This window comes from Carcharodon carcharias, chromosome 2 (assembly GCF_017639515.1).
Source record: "Carcharodon carcharias isolate sCarCar2 chromosome 2, sCarCar2.pri, whole genome shotgun sequence".
NCBI classification, from domain to species: domain Eukaryota; kingdom Metazoa; phylum Chordata; class Chondrichthyes; order Lamniformes; family Lamnidae; genus Carcharodon; species Carcharodon carcharias.
In genome coordinates this window covers 92968374-92991595 of record NC_054468.1, presented here as the reverse complement: position 1 = coordinate 92991595, position 23222 = coordinate 92968374, and the positions used below count along the sequence as shown (strand labels likewise).

The following is a 23222-nucleotide window of genomic DNA, read 5'->3' as shown; positions in this document are numbered from 1 at the left end:
GGAGGGTCAGGCTAGAGGCAACTCTGCGTTTCCATAGCAACAGGTGCAGCAAAAAATTTCCGGTAAGCGGCCGGCCGCGGTGCTTTCTGGGGGCTGTAGTCCTCCTCCAGGCAGGAGGTCGGGGTTACTATCCCACAATGCAGCGCAGAAGTCTACCGCTGTGCATGCTGGGAATCGTAGTCCATTCTGGCCCCATTTCCCTAAGGCCGGGCGGCGGAAACCCGAGCGCAGGACTACAAATCCCGGCATGCACCGAGTGTCCGACGGAGTGGAGCTAGGAACGGAGCGGAACTTGTTGCGCAGCGCGGCGGGAGAAGGAGGAGCTGGTGACTGGGCTTGGCCCCGCCTTGTCCTGCCCACTCCTCTCCCCAGCCTTCCCCCGACCCCGGCAGCTTGTAGTCAGCGCCAGGCCGAGCCTCGGCTTCACTTCCGCTTCCCTCCGCCATTCGGCTGCTGCTTGCCCTGTGTGTCCCTGTCCGCCAGCTTCAGGGGAGTCCCGAAGCTACACAGCCCCTACAGCCGGAGACACAGCCCTGCAGTTTGGGTGAGTTTGGGCCTCCACCCGCCCGCTGAGGGGCACCTCATTTACCGGCACCTGCCCCACTTGTGTGAAAGAGCCCGCGGGTCAGGGAGGGAGGGGAGAGGTGGTCAAGAGGAAAACCCGGGGCCCTGGCGGAAATTGGTGGGACCGGTCCCTGGAGGCCATGTGAGGGTGCGGGGGGGTTGGGATAGCGGGTGTTGGGGTGAGGCTGAGGGGGTGGGAGTGGGTGTTGAGGTGAGGCTGGGGGGGGCGAGAGCGGGGTGTTGGGGTGGGGCGAGAGCGGGGTGTTGGGGTGGGGCGAGAGCGGGGTGTTGGGGTGGGGCGAGAGCGGGGTGTTGGGGTGGGGCGAGAGCGGGGTGTTGGGGTGGGGCGAGAGCGGGGTGTTGGGGTGGGGCGAGAGCGGGGTGTTGGGGTGGGGCGAGAGCGGGGTGTTGGGGTGGGGCGAGAGCGGGGTGTTGGGGTGGGGCGAGAGCGGGGTGTTGGGGTGGGGCGAGAGCGGGGTGTTGGGGTGGGGCGAGAGCGGGGTGTTGGGGTGGGGCGAGAGCGGGGTGTTGGGGTGGGGCGAGAGCGGGGTGTTGGGGTGGGGCGAGAGCGGGGTGTTGGGGTGGGGTGAGAGCGGGGTGTTGGGGTGGGGCGAGAAGCTGGGCGAGAGGCTGGGCGGGGAGGGCGGGGGTGGTGGGGTGAAGGCTGGGCGGGGAGGGCGGGGGTGGTGGGGTGAAGGCTGGGCGGGGAGGGCGGGGGTGGTGGGGTGAAGGCTGGGCGGGGAGGGCGGGGGTGGTGGGGTGAAGGCTGGGCGGGGAGGGCGGGGGTGGTGGGGTGAAGGCTGGGCGGGGAGGGCGGGGGTGGTGGGGTGAAGGCTGGGCGGGGAGGGCGGGGGTGGTGGGGTGAAGGCTGGGCGGGGAGGGCGGGGGTGGTGGGGTGAAGGCTGGGCGGGGAGGGCGGGGGTGGTGGGGTGAAGGCTGGGCGGGGAGGGCGGGGGTGGTGGGGTGAAGGCTGGGCGGGGAGGGCGGGGGTGGTGGGGTGAAGGCTGGGCGGGGAGGGCGGGGGTGGTGGGGTGAAGGCTGGGCGGGGAGGGCGGGGGTGGTGGGGTGAAGGCTGGGCGGGGAGGGCGGGGGTGGTGGGGTGAAGGCTGGGCGGGGAGGGCGGGGGTGGTGGGGTGAAGGCTGGGCGGGGGGGGGATTGGGTGTGGGGGCGGCGTTAGTTATGATGCTTGGAGCAGGTGGCGTGTGTGAGGATAGGAGGGGCAAAGGATGGGACAGGAAGATGTGAGGTGGGGTTTGGGGAAGGAGGTAAAGTGAAGGGGTAAAAGGGGTGTGGTCATGACTTGGTCCTGATTGTGGCAGTTTGAGGAGTTCTTGAGGTTGGGAAGAGGGCAAACAGACTCTCTTGGTCATGATGTAGGGCATTTTTGGGCTAGGGAGAGCTTGTTTTCTTTGGTGGGGGGAAGATTGTATATCAATCTTAGGTTTGGGGAGAGTGTCTTTCAATCAGTGATGTTCTGGTGGGTTTTATGTAGGTGGAGCGAAGTGAGGGTGTCTCAGTATTAGGAGGAAACTGATAAGGTATCTCCTGTTGAGAGGGAGTGAGTTCGTTAGGGACAAGTTAAGGAGAGATTAGAGAAACCGCTATCTCTGCTCCGGTCTTGAGAAACAAATTTGAAATTCAGGTATTTGTACTCGCAAACTGCATAGAATCAGTGTCTACAATTTCCTGACTACAGCACTGGGAAACTTTGAGCGGAAGTGCAATAGAGCCGAGTAACTGTTTTTCTGAATAAGAGGAGATGCAGCATTTGAAACTTGTGCTGAAAATTGCGGCAAGTAACTAGAATTCTTCTGAAGGAAGTGGTTAATATATTATTCAGTGTGGTGTCTGTGTATGTAATAGATATGAAAGATTCATAGTATTTAATTGGGATGCCATAAATTTATTTGGCCTGATTGTTGTGTTTGTAGTTATGCTATCTGAAACATTCACTTTGAAGGGTTAATATGATTTGAGCATGTGCTAGTTTTATCAAGAAATGTGATTTTGATTGAAAGCTGAAGCTGGGAGTAGCAGTCTGACAAGGGGAAGTTCAGGATTTGCCAATACTGTACATGTAAAAGCATTCCTTCAAGGCTGACTGTCTCCCTTCGGCCTGCTAGTCATAGGCAGAAAGTACTTGGTGATTGACACCTTGCTCATTAATCACAGAATCTTAACGGCACAGAAGGAGGCTATTCGGCCCATCATGTATGCATCGGATCTTGGGCTTGAGTGCTTGAGCTGATAAACAGGACTATAATTTGTGGCAGCAGGTACTGGTGTTAGGCATGGAGCAAAGCAGAGGTTTCATGTTCAGTCAAGACTCTAATATTTGGTAAATTCCAGCCAAGCCATACAGGCCTGAACCTGCTCTCTCTTTGAGTTAGTTCCTCAAATTTTCATGGGCGACTTCTCTTCAGAATACAAGGATGTGAAAATGAAGAGGCTGAAATCCCCCATTTCTACTCATTTTAGTGAAAACTGTGTGACTTTATTGACTTGGATCAGAAAGTGTATTGATGCATTGAAAGAACAAAAGTTTATATACAAGGCCTTTTGCATCCTCCTGGTCGCAATGAAGAATTTTAATGCGCTGCTTTTATAAATGTTGTACTGAGGTCCTACAAACAACAGTGAGATCATTGACAGTTCATGTTTTCTTCAGTGCTGTTGGTTAAGAGAATAATGTTCTCCAGGACAACTTTAATAATGAAATGGGGTCATTAATATCCACCTGACCAGACAGATGGGGCCTCAGTTTAACATCTCACTAGAAAAAAGGCACCTCTGACAGTGCAGCAACCTCTCAATACTGTAGTGAGGTGCTAGTCTTGATGGTGTGCTTATATGCTTATAGTGAGGCTTGGATTGTGGCTTCCTGACTCTGCAAGTGGTGCAGACTGAGCCAAGCTGCTTTTATAGGATCATAAAATGGTTACAGCACAGAAGGGGGCCTTTTGGCCCATCATGTCCATGGAACCATAGAAACGTTACAGTGCAGAAAGAAGCAATTCAGCACATTGTGCCTGTGCCGGCCAAAAAAAAAGAAACCAGCCACTCATTTTTAATCCCACTTTCCAGCAGCTGGTCCATAGATTTGCAGGTTACAGCACTTCAGGTGCAGATCCAGGTACCTTTTTAAATGAGTTGAGCATTTCAGCCTCGACCACCAATTTAGGCAGTGAATTCCAGATGCCCACTACACACGGGTGAAAAATCTTTTTCCCCGTGTCCCCTCTAATCCTTCTGCCAATCACATTAAATCCCCCTGGTAACTGATCCCTCATCTAGGGGAAACAAGTCTTTCCTGTCTAAGCCCCTAAATTAGGTCACGCCTCAGTGTCCTCTGTTCTCAGGAAGAAATCCAAACCTATCTCATCTTTCCTCATTGCTCCAATTTTCAAGCCCTGGCAACATTCTTGTAAATCTCCTCTGTACTGTCTCCAGAGCAGCTATGTCCTTCCTGAAATGTGACCAGAAATGTGTACACAATTCCAGCTGTGGCTTAACCAGCCACAGCTCCTGTTCCATCATTACATCTCTGCTTTTGTATTCAATATCTCATCCAACAAAGGGAAGCATTCCATGTTTTCTTTACCACCTTATCCAACTGTCCTGCCACCTTCAGGGACCTGTGGACATGCACTCATTATTTCCTCAATCCCTCTCAATATCCTCCCATTTATTGACACTAGGAAGTTCTGAGGAACAAAGGGACCTTGGGACACTAGGAAGTTCTGAGGAACAAAGGGACCTTGGCGTGTGTGTCCATAGATCTCTGAAGGCGGAGGGGCATGTTAGCGGGTGGTGAAAAAGGCATATGAGACACCAGCCTTTATCAAACGTGGCGTAGATTACAAAAGTAGGGAGGTCATGTTGGAGTTGTATAGAACCTTGCTGAGGCCATAGCTGGAGTAGTGTGTGCAGTTCTGGTCACCACATTATAGGAAGGATGTGATTGCATTGGAGGGGGTGCAGAGGAGATTCACCAGGATGTTGCCTGGAATGAAACATTTAAGTTATGAAGAGAGATTGGATAGACTTGGGTTGTTTTCGTTGGAGCAGAGAAGACTGAGGGGTGACCTGATCGAGGTGTACAAGATTGAGGGGCATGGACAGGGTGGATGGGAGCAGCTGTTCCCCTAAGTTGAAGGATCAGTCACAAGGGGACACAAGTTCATGGTGAGGGGCAGGAGGTTTGGGGGAATGTGAGGAAAAACTTTTTATCCAGAGGGTGGTGACAGTCTGGAATGCGCTGCCTGGGAGGGTGGTGGAGGCGGGTTACCTCACATCCTTTAAAAAGCACCTGGATGAGCACCTGGCATGTCATAACATTCAAGGCTATGAGCCAAGTGCTGTTAAATGGGATTAGGTAGGTAGGTCAGGTGTTTCTCACATGTCTGTGCAGACTCGATGGGCTGAAGGGCCTCTTCTGCACTGTCTGATTCTGTGATTGAGTATTCCCTTGCTTTGTTTGCCCTCCCCAAATGCATTACTTCACTTTCCCAGATTGAATTCCATTTGCCACTTTTACCCCACTCAACCAAACCATTGATATCATTCTGGAAACCTGAGCTATCCTCTTCACTATCAACTGCACGGCCAATTTTTGTGTCATCTGCAAATTGCCCAATTATACCTCACACATTTGCCCAAATCATTAATATATACAACAAACAGGAAGGACCCCAACACTGAGCCCAGTGGAACGCCACTGGAAACTTCTTTCCATTCGCAAAAGCATCCATCGACCGTTACCCTTTTCCTGTCGCTGAGCCAATTTTGGATCCGACTTGCCATCTTTCTCTCTATCCCATGGGTGCTCACCTTTCTGACCAGTTTGCCATTTGGGACCTTGTCAAATGTGTTACTAAAATCCATGTAGACAACATTCACTGAGCTACCCTTATCAATCCTCCTTGTTACTTCCTCAAAAAATTCTATTAAGCTCATAAGTCACGATATTCCCCTAATAATGCTGACTGTCCCTGGTCAATCAGTGCCTTTCTAAGTGACAGTTTACCCTGTGTCTCAGAATTGTTTCCAATAATTTGCCCACCACTGAAGTCAGACTGACCGGCCTATAATTTTCTGGCCTATCCCTCACACCTTTTTAAAATGTTATTACAATGTTTGCAGACCTCCAATCCCCTGGCACCTCACCTGTATCATAAGAGGATTGGAAAATGATCCTCAGAGCATCCACAGTTTCTTCCCTGGCTTCATTTAACAGCTTGGGATACAATCCAATTAGCCCTGGTGAGTTATCCACCTTCAAAGATGTCAGTCCTCCAGTACTTTCTTTCTCACTATGCTTATTGTATCTAATATTTCACATGCCTCCTCTTTAACTAGAATGTCTGCATCATCTCTCTACTTAGTGAAGATGGAGACAAAGTACTCATTGAGAACCCTGCCCACATCTTTATCAGAGCACGTTATCATGTACATCTCTGATAGGTCCTTCCCTTTCCTTAATTATTTACTTGCTCTTAATGTAAAACATCTTCATGTTTCCTTTGATTTTACCTGCTAATATTTTTTTGTATCCTCTTTGCTCTCCTGATTTCCTTTTTTATTTTACTCCTGTACTTTCTATACTCCTCTAGGCTTTCCATAGCATTAAACTTTTTGCGACTGTCATAAGCTTTCTTTTTCTGCTTTATCTTGCCCTGTATGCCTCTGGATAACCAGGGGGCTTGTGATTTGGCAGTATCACCCCTTTTCTTCATGGGGACACATCTACACTGTGCCTGTAGAATCTTGCCTTTTGAATGCCTCCCATTGATTTGACACTGTTCTCTCTTCTATTAGCTATATCCAGTCCACTCTCGCCAGCTCACTTCTAGGCTTTGTAAAATTTGTCTTCCCCCATTTTAGAATTTTACTCCTGTTCCAACTTTGTTCTTTTCCATAACGATGCTAAATCTAACTATATTCCAAAATGGTCCCCCACTGCTACTTCATCCACTTGCCCAGCTTCATTTCCTAAGACTAAATCTAAATCTAGAATTGCACCCCCTCTCATTGGGTTTATGTGCTGGCTAAAAAAGTTCTCGAATGCAGTTCAAGAACTTTGTGCCCTTCACACTGTTCGTATCCAATTGATATTAGAGTAGTTGATGTCCCCAATTATTACTGCCCTGTTGCTTTTACACTCAGAAATTTGCCGACATATTTGCTGTTCTAACTCCTTCCAGCTTTTGGGGGTCTATAGTACACTCCTAGCCCCTTTTTTTATTTCTGAGTTCAACCCATATGGCCTCATTTGAGGCCTCATTTAGTAGATCACTCCTCCTCACAGCTGTAGTTGATTATTTAAGCAACAATGCTACATCCCCACTTTTCTCATCCCTCTCTCTATCCTGCCTGAAAACTATATCCAGGGATGTTGAGCTCCCATTTTTGCCCCGCTTTAAGCCAAGTTTCCTTTATAACAATGTTATCATGCTGCCATGTATCTATCTGTGCCCTCAGCTCGTCAACTTTATTTGCTACACCCCTTGCATTTACATATATACATTTTAACACGTCCAAGATCCTGTGCTGTCCACTTTTTAACCTGTGCTGCTTCTGTCTTTCAGAGTCACTCACTAATACTCCATCTCCTGTTTCCTGCTCTGAATTTGCCCTCAGGTTCCCACTCTCCTGCTAATCTAGTTTAAACTGCCCCATCCCCCCCTCCTCCCAACAGCACTGGCAAATATCCTTGCAGGGATATTTGTCCCAGTCCTGTTCAGGTGTAGTCTGTCCTGCTTGTACAGGTCCCACCTTCCCCAGAACCGGTCCCAATGCCTCAGAAATCTGATGTCCTTCCTCCTTCTCCAGCTTTCCAGCCATGTGTTTGATCGCTCAATTACACGTGGGACTGGGAGTAATCCTGAGATTCCTGCTTTAGAAGCCGTGCTTTTCAATCTCCTTCCTAGCTTCCTAAAATCTGCTTTCAGGACGTCATGCCTTTTCTTGTCTAAGTCATTGGCATCAATGTAGACCTTGACCTCTGGCTGCTCACTGCTCTGGCAGCAACCGCTCCATGACATCCCTGACCCTGCTTGTGTTAGCCATCTGAAGGAGCAATTCACCTAGTGCCACTGCCCTGCCTTTTCCCTGTACCTCTGCAAACTTTTCAATAATTTTACTTCCTGTCTCATCACCTTTATCCTTGTGTTAATCTGTCCTTGATTTGTTCAACATTGTGTTTTGAAGGCTTTAGTTTGATACCTGGTCTTGTGCCTCAGTTAGTGAGCGCACTATGTTTGCAAGGCCCAATCTTGGTCTGCCTTAAGCTGTGTGTTCTCAGCAAGGCAGAGGTAGGTTTGCTATGATTAGCCTGAGTATTCATGAGCTGGGTGCGAAGGGAGAATGTCCATCGTGGTTGATTTTTATCTGGCTTTGATCTAAAACTCCTTTTTTTTAAAAATGTTCTGGATAACCCATTTTTTAAAATTGCAAAGCAGACAACAAAAGTCTTCTCTCAATTGAAGTTCTCTATTTTTCTCCACTCCTGTGAACTCAAGGTACCTTTGGTCCCAGCAACACTTATTATTGCCTGGGAAGGTAAGAATTTTCTGACAGTATGTGCTGTTATTCTTGGGAGGGGTGTCTGCTACATTTCACGAGCTCTGGCGGCCTTTTGAAGTACAACATATAAAGATTCTGCTCAGTCCAGCCTTCAACACCAAAGGTGCATGACCTCTGCCACTGTGTCTGCGTGTGTGTGTTGGCAGGGTGGGGTGTGAGGGATCAACGTTGCCTAAGGACTGGAGTGGATTTATTATGACTCTTCTGCAATCATGGAGCACGGCAAGAGGCCATTTGACCCTTTATGTCTATGCTGGTTCTTTGAAAGACCTGCAAATGTATTCCCATTCCTCTGCTCTTTCATTGACCTGCAAGGGTCTCCTTTTCAAACAAATATCTAATTCTCATGCTCCCTGTGATCAAAACGCCTGCCATCACTCAGTGGACTTGTATTTAGGTAGGGCACCTGCAGTGATGTGTCTCAGCATGAGTCCTTCCATCAGAAGTTCAAACCTCCTGCTGATTGCCACGTACCACCCTCCCTCAGCTGATGAATCAGTGCTCTTCCATGTTGAACATTACTTAGAGGAAGCACTAAGGGCGCGGAATGTACTCTGGATGGGGGACCACTACTGACCGAGCTGGTCGAGTCCTCAAGGGCATAGCTGCTGGACTGGGTCTGCGGCAGGTGGTGAGGGTGGGTGAAAAGGGTGAACTATAGGCCAGGGCAACTCCCTCCTGACTATACCACTGTACTGCCACCCCTGCTGGGTCTGTAGGGCATACCCAGGGATGGTGGTGTCTGGGACATTATCTGTAAGGCATGATCTCGTGAGGATGACTAGTCTGTGGGACAGTTCTCCCACATTTGGCAGTAACCCCCAGAGGACTTTGCATGGTTGACAGGGTTACGATTGCTGTTATCGTTACTGGTTTCATTCCGTTTTTTCTTTGACTTTGTAGTGGTTTGTTACAACTGAGAGTCAACCACATTGTTGTGGGTCTGGAGTCATATTGACAATGGCTTCATGGTCATCATTAGACTTTTAATTCCAGATCAAAAACAGAATTACCTGGAAAAACTCAGCAGGTCTGGCAGCATCGGCGGAGAAGAAAAGAGTTGACGTTTCGAGTCCTCATGACCCTTCGACAGAACTGGTAGTTCTGTCGAAGGGTCATGAGGACTCGAAACGTCAACTCTTTTCTTCTCCGCCGATGCTGCCAGACCTGCTGAGTTTTTCCAGGTAATTCTGTTTTTGTTTTGGATTTCCAGCATCCGCAGTTTTTTTGTTTTTAATTCCAGATTTCTATTGAATTCCACCACCTGCTGTGGCAGGATTCGCACCCAGATCCCCAGTGCATTACCCTGCGTCTCTGGATTACCAGTCTAGTGACAATACCATTATGCCATCGCCTCCCTCTAACACATCAAAGCCTTCAGATCAGCTGCCTTCAATTCAATTAAATCTCACACACACAGACATAGACACAGACCCCACTATCACACTACTTGTCATAATGCGATTGGAATTTATTGTTAATTATTATATCTTCCTGACAAATACCAAGGCAGTTTTTGCAGAATGTGCTGGAACTTTGAGTGGGCAGAGTTCAGGGTCATTCAACAATAGCTTGTATAGCACCTTTAACATAATGAAATATCTCAATAGGCTTCACAGGATTGTTATAAAAAGCAAAGTATGACGCTGTGTCACATAAGGAGATATTAGGTCAGATGACCAAAATCTTAATCAAAGAGGTAGGTTTCAGGAAGAGTCTGGAAGGAGGAAAGTAAGGTAGAGAGAGTGTAGAGACCGAACTCCAGGGCTTGGGCCCATGCAATTGAAGATGGAGCAATTATAATTGGGAATGTACAAGAGGCCAGAATTAAAGGAGTGTAGATAACTCAGAGGGCTGTGGGGCTGGCAGAGAGTAGAGATAGGGAGAGGCAAGGCCATGGAGGGAATTGAAAACAAGGATGAGAAGTTTAAAATCAAGGCGTTGCTTGACCGGGAGTCAACGTAGGCCAGTGAGCCCAGGGGTGATAGGGGAGCAGGACTTGTTGTGAGTTAAGACAGAAGCAGCAGAGTTTTGAGTAACCTCAAGTTTACGGAGGGTTGAATGTGGGAGACCATCCAGGAGTGTGTTGGAATGGTCGAGTCTAGAGGTAACGAAGGGATGATGCTGGTTCGGGTGCTGGTTTGATTTATTACTGGGAATGGAAGGTGTGAATTGGCCTCAGCATGTGGCTTGTGAAAGTGCCAAAAGTGTTGTGCCGTTGATTGCAGTCTCTGCTGTACCTAATGCAGTTTTGTTGCTGTTCCTGGGCAGGATGTCATTAACAGGAACTGACGGCTCTCTGTGCTGTTGTGTACTCACACAGCTTCCTCTTTGGCCTCCCTTGCACAAGTGGAGAGTTTTTGAGAGTAGGAAGTGAAGTTCAGAAGAAATGTTGATCGTTTACCTGGAGGCAGCCAGAGGAAGTCTGAACGACAGAAACTCCCCTTGGACTTTGTGCAGTTCAAAAAGACATGCGTAACTTGCTTGCTTGACTGCCGAACCTCCTCTATTCCTTGCTCTGTTTGAGTGAACAACTTCCTCTTCTCTTGTCTTTAGGAACCTGCTAATACATATTTTGAGTCAAACTATTCTCCTTGCCAAAGGTCAGTATTTTCTAACAACAGTTTCAGGCAATGTTTGAAAGAGAAGGACTGTCTAACATCAGTTAGGCCCATATCCTGTCAGCAACAAGCTAATTGCTTACTGATTGTTATAGTTTGTTCCAGTATATTGAAGGTGGCTGGAAATTGCTTTGAGACATTTTGTTGCTGCTGTTCTGTCGTGTTCTCAAGCTGTGATTTGCACCTGTATTTTGTTGTTAAAACTCTTGTTGCCTTAGACTGGTATTCCATTTGCCTCTGAGTCAGAATGTAGTGGATTTGAACGCCACACCAGGACTTGCAGAGAATTACTTGGAGATTACAGCACAGAAATGGGCTTTGCCACCCAACCAGCCCATGTTTGTGTTTATTGAGCAGTAGTCCTAACCCTACCTCCCTTTAATTCCCCTTTTGTTTCAACTGTCCATCTAACCTATTTGTAAATATTGAGATATTTTCTGATTTCAATTGTTTTAAATTAAACAGTGGTATTTTTTTACTCCTTGAATAAGGCAGTAATATTTCTTTACTCCAATACTGAATTCGGCAGTATTTTTTAAAGACAGACGTTGGTTTGGGGGTGGTACATTTTAGTCTGTTAGCTTAAGGCATATGAGCTTTGTTCTTGTGTTGATGTCACCTGAACCCAATGAATTGAACATTTACCTTCTAAGTCCTCTGAAAGAATCCTGTTATTATCTGCTACCAAGATGTGTAAATGTGACAGAAGCGAGGTGCTAGATATGTGGCATTATAGCTGATGAAGAGAGACAGAGGGATCCCATGGATGACTGAGCTGAGTCATCTGCCACGTGCAGTTCAGGTGTGGTGAAACTTCCCTGAAGTGATCCTGAGAACTTGTAACATAGCCCTATGTTTTTTTGTTGCTCAGTGATCGAGTCCACATGTGGTGCTTTGTACGTTTAAAATGGGTGAGACTTGATTTATTTTGTTTCCTTGGAAGTTCAGCTTTTCCTTTTGAGGTATCGCTTTGGCTACTTTACGCATGCAGGAATGGAAACCTAGGAGTGAGTTTCTGTCTGGAATCTAATCGAGGGGCCCAGGTGGGTTATGCCTGGTGTAATAAATATCTTAGCATGAGATGGCAAATGTGGCAGCTTAGTTCAGTTGGTAGAACTCTTGCTCTTTCAGAAAACTGGTGGTTGGAGTGTGCCAGGGTTTTGAGCTCAAAGTAGGCTCATGTTTCTTGGTGAGTACTGAGGGAATGCTGCTGTAGTTTGATAAGTTCTTAAAAGCAAGGCCCCAGTTATCTGCTTTGATGAGCTTTGATGAGCTTTGAAGACCCTGCAGAACAATTGCCCCTCACCTGCAGTTAAGAACCAAAAGTTCTTAGTTTTTTGTAGGATGTTTTTTATTTATACAGCAACAATCATTGTGCTTCAAAGAAATTTGTGATGCAGCAAAACAGTGTAATTATAGATATAGCCTGGAATTTGGGATTTTCAATAGAAACCACCAGATGCCTCAAAGTGCTTTACAGCCAGTACTTTTGAAATGTTCTCTCTGTTGTAATGTAGGAAACGCAGCAGACAATTTGCACTCTAGCTCCCATAAGTAGCAACGTGCTAACGGCCAAATTATATGTTTTTTGTGGTATTGATTGAGTGATTAATATTGGCCAGTACACAGCTTGCCTATCTTCAAAATCAAGCCAGCTGATCCTTTACATCCACCCAAGCAGGCAGATGGGGCCTCAGTTTAATGCCTCATCCGAACGACAGCAACTCTGACAGTGCAGCACTCCCTCAGCACTGGAGTGACAGCCTTGATTTTTGTGCCCAAGCCCTGGAATATGACTTGAACCCAGAACCTTGTGAATCAGAGGCAAGAGTGCTGCCAACTGAGCCAATGGTGCCATAAGCCCCACAAGCAAAACTCAGGGTCAGTCTTAGAGTTTGGCTCTTATAGAATCATCCTGTAATGGGGCTTGCTGAGTATGGGATGCACTTGTCCGACCGATGCCGGTAACTTTCTTGGATAGCTTTGCTGCTGTTTAACTTTTCCATACTTTAACCAGCTGGTTGTCTGCTCACTGGTTTCCTTGCCTTTGAGCTGTCTGTCCCTTCTTTTGTTCCTTCCAAGTGAGGGACTGGTAGATTGACACTTCTGGAGTTAGAACTTGCCTCCACTTTGGGGGAGAGACTGCTGTATGCATTATACCATAGATCTTAGATATACCTTTGGATTCGGGAACGGTCCCATTAGATTGGAAGTTGGCACATGTTGCATCACTTTTCAACAAAGGAGGGTGGGTGAAAAGGGTGAACTATAGGCCAGTTGGCTTAACATTAGTTGCTGCAAAGACAATGTGCCCTGACAACATCCCAGCAGCAGTACTGAAGGCTTGTGCTCCAGAACTAGTCCTTAGCCATGCTGTTCCAGCACTGCTATAATACTGGCATCTACCTGGAAAATTGCTCAGGTGTGTCCTGTTCACAAAAAGCAGGACAAATCCAATCCAGCCAATTACGGCTTCATCAGTCCACTCTTGATCATCAACAAAGTGATGGAAGGGATCATGGACAATGCTATAAAGTGGCACTTTCTCAGAAACAACCTGTTCACTGACACTTAGTTTGGGTTCTGCCAGGGCCACTCGGCTCTTGACCTTATTTCAACCTTGTTCTAAACATGCAGAAACCCTCATAACATTTAAGAAGTATTTGGTGTGCAGTTGCGATGCCATGGCATACACTGGCCATGGGCCGAGTGCTGGAAAATGGGATTAGAATAGTTAGGTACTTGTTTGACCAGCGCAGACTCGATGGGCTGAAGGGCCTTTTCCTGTGCTGTAGACCTCTGACTCTATGAACAAAAGAGCTGAACTCGAGGTGAGGGTCGAGTGACTGCCCTTGTCATCAAGGTCACATTTGACAGAGTGTGGCATTGAGGAGCCCTAGCAAAAGTTGAGTCAATGGGTATTTGGGAGAAAACTCTGTTGATTGGAGTCATACCTAGCACAAAGGAAGATGGTTATGGTAGTTGGAGGTCAAATGCAGTTCCAGGACATCACTGCAGGATTTCCACAGGGTAGTGTCCTCAGCTCAACCATCTCCAGCTGCTTCAATAATGATTTTTCTTCCATCATGAGATCAGAAGTGGGAATGTTCACTGATGATTGCACAATGCTCAGCACCATTCACAACTCAGATTCTGAAGCAGTCTGTGCCCATGTGCAGCAAGACCTGGACAATACCCAGGCTTGGGCTAATAATTGGCAAGTAACATTCGTGCCAGGCAATGACCATCTCGTACAAAAGAGAATCAAGCCAAGTCACCTTGACATTCAATGGTATTACCATCACTGAATCCCCCACTATCAGCATCCTGTCCTGGGGGTCACCATTGACCAGAAACTAAATTGGACTAGCCATATAAATACTGTGGCTACAAGAGCAGATCAGAGGCTGGGAATTCTGCAGGGAGTAACTCACTATCTATAAGGCCTGGTACATTGTGCATCAGTGGGCATCTGGCTTGCTGTCAATGCCATCCATGACCTTAGAATGGTTGTGCTCAGCCTGATGTCACACAAGGCCTTGGTGGCTCAGGTGTGTGATGGACTCTCATCTGAGCAAACTCTTGCTCTGAAGGAATTCCACATTGACCCCAAGCACCGAAAACCTCCCTCGGGATCAGGAGCCCCACAATGTGAGCTGCCTTGTGGAAATGCCTTCCATGCCTTTTAGCTTGGCGCGGAGGGTTTTCCTGTATGGGCTGTTGCTGCATAACCTTCGCCTGCTGTCCAAACATGCCTTGGTGTGCCCTGTTGCTGTCTGGTGGTAGAGGTCCCCATTGGAGGGCTTTCCGAGCAGGGATCTGGAGTGGAGGGTGTTGCATGCAGCTGTCCCATACAACTATCAGTTCACAGACTCCCAAGAAACCTGTATCTTTTGCAGCCTTGCGGAGTTTGTGGACCATGTGTATATGTAGGCTGCACTCCCTTTTCAGTTATTTTTAAAATTTGTTATTTAATTTTTGATTGCACTTCAGCCGCACACACCTAATCTTTGGGCACCCAGTGTGGAGCAAGGCATGGAGGAAGGAGGACCCCCGTGGTGGGCCTGGGCCTGGCCAAATTGGCCATTAACAGGTCCAGGCAGTGGGTCATCGAGGGAGTCGTCCAACTGTCTACCTCTCTTTCGCGACTACATTCGCAGCTGGGTGTCCTTGGAGAGGGAGCATGCGGTGTCTGCCTTCCATTCCAGTAGGCATCGCGGGGACTGGGGTACATTATTGGCCCCCACAATTGCATTTTGGTTTGATCTTTGTAAGTTTCCTTTGTGTTTTGTCTTTTGTTGCAGCCCCCTTTAAGGGGCTTCCCCATTTATTTGTTCATTTGATCTTTTTATTTGTTGATTTGTCCCCTTATTCTATTGGTTTTTACCAAAATAGCATCTACAAGGCATAAGTCAGGAGTGTGATGGAATACTCTCCACTTGCCTGGATGAGTGCAGCTCCATCACTCAAGAAACTCGACATCATCCAGGACAAAGCAGCCTGCTTGATTGGCACCCCATCCACCACCAAAGCAAAGTGACAGAAGTGTGTGTACCATCTACAAGATGATTTGGATAAAGAGAGAGTAATGTATCAAATTTTGCTAATTTGGTGGAAAGGTAATCTGTGGGAAGGACGCAGGCTGCAAAGCGATATAGGCATCTTAAGTGAGTGGGCAACAAGATGGTAATTGAAGTATAATATCGGGGAATTGTGAAATTATTCACTTTGGTCAGAAGAATAAAAAAGCAGAATTTTTTAAGAGGTGAGAAACTCCTAAGTGTTGATGTTCAAAGAGACTTGGGTGTGCTTGTACAAGGAAAACAAAGTTAGCATGCAGGTGCAGCAAGCAATTAGGAAGGTAACTGGCACATTGGTCTTTATTGCAAAGGGGTTGGAGTACACAGATAAAGAAATTTTGCTACAGTTGCACAGGGTTTTGGTGAGACCGTATCTGGAATACTGTGTGCAGTTTTAGACTCCATGTTTAACAGTATAAACTTGCATTGGAGGCAGTACAGTGAAAGTTTACTAATTTAGTCCTAGATATGCGGGGTTCACCTATGATAGGCTGAGTAAATTGGGGTTATATTCTCTGGGGTTTAGAAGAATGAGAGACAATCTTAATTGAAGCTGACAAAATTCAGAAAGGGCTTGATAGGATATTGTTTCCACAGGTCAGAGAATCTAAAACACGGACATAGTGTCAGGATAAGGGGCTGATTATTTAGGACTGAGATGAGGAGAAAACTCAAACAGTTGTGAATTTTTGCAGTTCCCTACCTCAGAGAGTTGTGGATGTTTTATTGTTGGATGCATTTAAGGCTGGGATGGACAGATTTTTGGTGTCTCTGGGAATCGAGGGATTTGGGGAGCAATGGTGGGGTGGGTGGGAAAGTGGAGTTGAAACCCATGTTCATTATAAATGGTGGAGCAGGCTCAATTGGGCCATATGGCCTACTCCTATTTCTTGTGTACCTCTCTGCCTGTGACTTACTGTTGCACTTTTACAAGAAATATATTTTAAATCAAGTAAAGTATGTATTTAACCTGCTTAAACTGCAAAGTTGCATCCCCGAAGAACAAGCACTTTTAACCAAGTCTTGTGCTTGCTTCCTGTCGGATCCCTGTATTGGGAAGCCTTTTTATCTTGCTCCCTGAAGATGTTGACCCTTGTTTGGATCAAGTTCAACGAGGGCCAGCAGCCCCATTTGTGCTTCACTCAGTCGTTTTTCATTTGGGAGCTGAATCTGTGGCACTCATGGTCGAGCCCAACCCTGTACTCGACTACTGGCTGCGAGCACATTCCAGTAGAGTTTTGGGAACTGACACCTTGTCCTCCTACCCCAGGAGCGCTGAAGTCAATGGTAACATACCAGCTGCTGCTGAGCTCAGTCTGCATACTGAACCTAGGACCTCAGCACTAACACATTGTAACTCTTTCTGGAAAATCCAGGCCATGGTTATCATCAGACCTTTAATTCCAGATTTTTATTGGATTCAAATTCCACCATCTGCTATGGCAGGATTTGAATCCAGGTCCCCAGAGCATTATCCTAGGTCCCTGGAATACTAGTCCAGTGATAATGCCACTATGCCACCACCTCTCCCATACATTGTATTTACCCACTGGTCTATTGAGGGAGTTGATTTCTGTCACCTGGTTCCTCTCTTCTTGAAACACGCTTCAGCTTGCTCAGTGAGTGTGTTAACAATGCTGGTCATGGTTGTGCTGAAACTGAAGCTCTTTTATCTGCAAGGGATTATAAGAACATAAGAACTAGGAGCAGGAGTAGGCAATTCAGCCCCTCGAGCCCTGCCCTACCATTCAATATGATCATGGCTGATCTCATTTCGGCCTCAACTCCAATTTCCCGTCCTCTCCCCATAATCTTTCAACCCGTTACTAATAAAAAACCTGTCTTTCTCCTCAGATTTATTCAGCGTCCCGGCATCCACTGCACGCTCTGCTTTCTATTGTTTAGCCAATCCTCTATCCAAGCTAATATATTACCCCTAGCTCCATGTGGTCTTGTGTATTAATCTTTTGTGCGGCACCTTATCAAAGGTCTTCTGGAAGTCCAGATACACTACATCTACAGGATCCCCATTATCCACTTTGCTTGTCACATCTTCAAAGAACTTTAGCAAATTAGTCGAACATAAACCATGCTGCCTCTGATGGATTGCATTTTGACTTTCCAAATACCCCATTACTACTACCTCAGTAATGGATGCCAACAATTTCCCAATGACAGACATTAAACTAACTGGTCTATAGTTTCCTACTTTCTGTCACCCCCCGCCACCCCCTGCTTTCTTTGAATAAGGGCGTCCTATTAGAATTTTCCAATCCACTGAAACCTTTCCAGGGAACTTTGGAATATTATAGCCAATGCATCCACTATCTCCGCTGCCACTTCCTTTAAGATCCTAGGGAATAGGCCATCAGGTCCTGGGGACTTGTCACCCTTTAATACCAATAGTTTGCTCAGTACTTTCTCTCTGGTGATGGTAATTGTTCTAAGTTCCTCCTTCTCTATACCCTCTGCACCACCTGTTACTATTGAGTTGGTACTAGTGTCCTCCACCATGAAAACTGAGGCAAAATATTGATTAAGCGTCTCTGCCATTTCTGCATTCCCCACTATTAACTTCCCAGTCTCATCCTCCAAGGGACCAACATTCACTTTAGCTACTCTCTTTCCTTTGATATACTTATAGAAGCTTTTGCCATCAGTTTTTACATTTTGCGCTAGTGTTCTTTCATAATTTACCTTAGCTCCTTTTATTTTTTTAGTAACCCTTTGTTGATCTTTAAAAGTTTCCCAATCTTTCAGCCTGCCACTGACCTTTTGTCTTTGGTATGCCTTAGTTTTTGCCTATGTTCTCTTTAACTTCCTTGCTTAGCCATGGATGCTTTTTCCCACCTCTTACCATCTTTCTTCCTCTTTTGGAATATATTTTACTTGGGAGGAATTGAATATCTCCTTAAATATCTGCCACTGAGTGCCCTTGGATATTCAACTCCCAAGCCTGTTCTCCCTGTAACCAGGTCTCAGTAATCGCCACCAACTCATACCTATTTATCTCTATTTGTGCTGTTAATTCATTTGTTTTATTCCAAATGCTACGCACATTCAGATACAAAGCCTTTAAGTTTGGCCTGTTGTCAGTTTTCCCTATCCTTATATGATTCTTTGGTGCAATATAGCGTGCACACACTCAGTCCCTTCCTTTCAATTTTTGGTAACAATCAGCCTCGTCACTAACCTACACTCTTACCCTCTCAAACTTTGATTTTTTTATATTTCCAAGCAACTGAATTCCCGCCCCCACTATTTAGTTTAAAGCCCTATCTGCAGCCTTATATATGTGATTCGCCAGGACACTGGTCCAAGCATGATTCAAGTGGAGCCCGTCCGAACGGAATAGCTCCCTCTTTCCCCAGTACTGGTGCTAATGTCCCATGAATTCGAACCCATTTCTCCCACACCAATCTTTGAGCTATGCAGTTACCTCTTTAATCTTATTGACCCTGTACCAATTAGTTCATGGCTCAGGTAGTAATCTGGAGATTATTACCTTTTTGGTTCTGCTTTTTAATTTAGCCCTTAGCTGCTCGTATTCCCTCAGCAGAACCTCTTTCCTCGTTCCATCTATATTGTTGGTACCTATGTGAACCGTGACAACTGGATCTTTCCCCTCCTGTTCCAAATTCCTCTGCAGCCCAGATGAGATATCCTTAACCCTGGCACCAGGTAGGCAACACAGCCTTTGGGACCCTTGATCCTGGCTACAGAGAACAGTATCTATTCCCCTACCTATACTATCCCTGATTACAACTACATTTCTCTTTCCTCCCCCCACTTGAATAGCTCCCTGTACCATGGTCAGTTTGCTCATCCTCCTTATAGTCCCCGCTCTCATCCACACAGGGAGCAAGAATCTCGAACCTGTTGGATAAGGGTAAGGGCTGAGGCTCCTGCAGTGCTACTTCCTCAATCCCTCTACCCGCCTCACTCATAGTCACACTCTCCTGTCCGTGACCACTGGCCAAATTTAAGGTAGCTAATCTAAGGGGCGTGGCTGTTTCCTGAAACTGAATTCTTTCTTGCTTATCAAGACACATGTCAGGTTGAAGTCTGGTGCTGTTAGCTGGGGTTGGAAACTGCAAAGTATGTTGCGCTGGAGTCTGGGCTAATTGAACACATCTCAGGGCAAGGCCTTGCTAGTTGTGGACTGTTTGCTGCTCTTGTTTGTGATTCTGCGTTCATTAGAAGTATTAAGCGGTCAGTGAGTCAACCCATGCTGTTCAGTTCAAATGGCACATTGTGCAAATGCTGCTAATCTGAAATGTAAACAGAAAACGTGTAAATGCGCAACTCAGTGTCTGTGGAGAGAGCAAACTAATTCATGTTTTAGGTGTAACAGTTGATGTGATTGACATCCTCTTAAAACACTGCAGATGCTGGAAATGTGAAATAAAAGCACAATGTTGGTAATGTTTAGCACACCTGGCAGCATCTGTGGTGAGAGAGGAGCAGAATTAATATTCCAGTTTTGACGAAAGACCATTGAAGTGAAATGTTAACTGTTTCTTGCTCCACAGATGCTGCCTGATCTGCTGAGTGTTTCCAGTATTTTCCGTTTTTATCTTTTTTAAAGTCATGTTTTTATTGACCATTATAACTGTTGAAAACTTATGTTTGTCAAAGGGACAGGGCCACAATTCTTTGCCATTTTTTTGATGGGCTGCTCTGGGTAGCCTGGGGCTACCTTGTATGAACTTGCATTGGGTTACATGCATCCAGTTTGCTTGTCATCCTGATGCTATCAGGAGTACAAACCAAGGTAGCAAGTAGTTAATAAACAAATAGCCATGTTTCCCTGATCAGTGTTAGATCAAGAGTTGGTGCAAGAGATGTATCTTGTTTTTAATATTGGACTGACCTTTATAAAAGCTTGCAATTATTCAAAATATATTGCTTATCTAACTTTTCAATGTTAAGTTAATGATTCTGCTAGTTTATAGCTTGAGCTGTAGGATTAGTTCTTAATGTAGGTGATATTGTGTCATAAAATATGATATAAGCCAATAACCTTGAGTGCAATGAATATAACGCAAGAAATAGGAGCAGGAGTAGACCGTATGGCCCATCGAGCCTGCTCCACCATTCAATATGATCATGGCTGATCTTGGGCTTCAACTCCATTTTCCTGCCCATTCCCCATATCCCTAAATCCCCTGAGAGATCAAAAATCTGTCTATCCCAACATTGAATTTACGAAGTGATGGAGCATCCGTAACCCTCTGGGTTAGAGAATTCCAAAGGTACGCAACCCCTTTGAGTGAAGAAATTTCTCCTCATCTCAGTCTTAAATGACCTGTCCCTTATCCTGAGACTGTGCCCCCTTGTTTCAGATTTCCCAGCCTAGGGAAATAACCTCTGTCTCTACCCTCTCAAGCCCCTTCAGAATCTTGTAGGTTTCAAAGAGATCACCTCTCATTCTTCTAAACTCCAGAGAATATAGACCCAATTTACTCAGCCTGTCATCATAGGACGACCTTCTTTTCCAGAAACCAACCTAGTGAACATTTGCTCTCCTGGCTCAAATGTACTTATACCCTTCCTCACATATGAGGACCAAAACTGCTCTCTGTATTCCAGGCATGGTCTCATCAAAGCATTGATAAAGGTTTTCAGTTTGTCTCTTAAGTCTCACTAGGTTTACAAATATATATAGTGCAGGTAAAGGCACGCTCTGGATCATGGGGACCCTGGGGTCCAATGGCAAATGACATTGAGCCCTTGGAGAAAATCATTTGCCACTTAAATTTACTTTTCAATAACCTGGTTACTCAGTGGTTGGTAGTCTGATCTTAAATGAAGGGATAGATTGCAGCCAGGATTAAATATTGTTGCTCAGCGCCATATGTTAAGATGACTCATCTGGCCCTGATTTAAGTGTCTTGTTTACCACAAGCAACCTGTCCCCAGCATCTGGTGCTCTCTGATTAGAGGCTGTAAACTACAAATTGCTATATAATATAACCACTGCCCCCTCAATCCTTTCTGCCATGGAGGCATGTGCCTGACCTACAGCCATCACCTCCTCTGAAACAAGATTTTGGTCTGCACAGGATTACATCCATGACTACTTGATCAGGGCAGAGGGAGATAGTTATGAAAGGAGTGTGAGCTAGAGGTTAGTGTGAGGGTGGCAGAATAGTCACAAGACATTTAAAGGAGTTTATATTTCAGCTATAATATATAGAAATAAATTGCAGCTGGCTACAAAGAAATTGTATATCCAGAGTAGATTATGCTAAGAAACTCTTAAAATTGTAAATTCTGGATCAGTTCTAGCTTAAAGCAAATTGTACAGATTCCTTGAGTACTGAGGAATTACTTTGAGGACATGGAGTGCAGTCGACAGTAAGGAAAGTGGAGACTGTGAGGGGTATGTTTAACCCTGTCAGCAGATAAGCTTCGACATGTGAGACAGCTGCAGCCTGACGCACCAGACCCTAGTGCTGGATGGGTGCCTGCCTGCCTGTACGCAACATTGGGTGTGGGGAAGAAGTATTCACCTCCCTCGGTATGATAGCTGTGAGCTGTTTGGTCAGACACGATGTGTCTTGTTCAGTTGCTTCCTGTTTGGTGAAGCTTTACATCTCACATAATTACATGCCTGGCAGGAACGTTGGAATGTTCTTTCAAACTGCTGTGCAATTGGAGGAATCCAGTGGGTGTAGGAGATCTGCTGGTTTTCTCCCATCTCTGAAGGCACTGACTCCTGTTGAAATCTGGTTCTGCAGATATTGGCAGCTGCCAGTGTCTGGGCCAAGTGGCTATGTATACCTGGATTATGAGCATTAGGTCAAGTCTACAGTGCAGAAGCAAGCCATTTGGCTTCATTAATTTGTGCCAGTATCCATGCGCCAGGTGAGCTTTCTCCCACTTATCTCTTTTACCCTGTTGTACTGATCCATTACTTTCCATTCAATGCACCTATGCTACTTGTCACAGCTACTCCATATAGTAGCATGTTCTACATTCTAACCACTTTCTGTGTGAGGACGTTTCTTCTGAATATCCCATTGGATTTATTAGTGACTCCCCTGGATTTAACATTTGTAGGTTGGATTCCCCCACAAGTGTAAACATTATGTCCGTCTACTCTGCTGAACACCTTCAGAATCTTATGGACCTCTTTGACCACCCCTTGGCTTTCTCTTTTCAAGAGAAAAGAGCCCGGCCTTTCCGTAAGTATATTCTCGCAGTTATGGGATCATATTTTTTGCACCTATAAGATGGGGGCTAGAAATATGCACAATACTTCAAATGTAGCTTAACCAAGATTCAGACATGTTTAACGTAACTCCCATGTTTTTCAATTTGTTCCCTCTAGGCATCAACTCCAGTGCTTGGTTGACTTTTCCACGGCCTTATTTACTTGCGTCACTACTTTTAATGATTTGTCAATGTGTACCCCCAGATCCTTTTGTTCCTCTACCTTATTTTGGCTGTTACTATCCAAATGGTATATGGCATCTTTATTTTTTTCTACAAAAATGCACCATCTAACATACCACAAAAATTAATCTGCTAATTGCACGTCATTCTGCAAAATTTATTAGTGTCTTATTATACTTTGCCGCCTCCTGTGAGAGCTCTCACCCAAATTTGATGTCACCCCCATCTTTTGAAATTGTGCTGAGCATTGAGGTTATTGACCATGAAAGACCTCAGAGTTATGTTTGACCTTATCCCAGTGAGTGTCACTGGATTTCCCCTCTCTGTCTCAAGGTACTGAAGCCAGTTGTGGCATTCTGAACACAGCCGGCTCGGCACAAACTAAAGTCAAACGTAGATCGTTGGTCTCTTCTCTCAGAATTATTGGAAGTGTTGGAAAGCTTTGGCCTCAGATCAATTTTGCTGTTCTTT

The 23222-nt window shown here is 45.9% G+C and overlaps 1 protein-coding gene across 2 annotated transcripts in view; it reads left to right on the top strand.

The window, feature by feature from the left end:
- Window positions 1-365: 365 nt before the first annotated feature.
- Window positions 366-23222, top strand: part of LOC121271661 (serine/threonine-protein kinase PAK 2-like) — a 70302-nt gene continuing 47445 nt past the window's right edge. The window contains exon 1 of one of the 2 annotated variants that reach the window (XM_041177783.1): window positions 366-544. The gene's annotated coding sequence lies outside the window, so the exon portion shown is untranslated. The remainder of the gene's footprint in view (window positions 545-23222) is intronic. The other variant, XM_041177800.1, reaches the window with a different exon arrangement.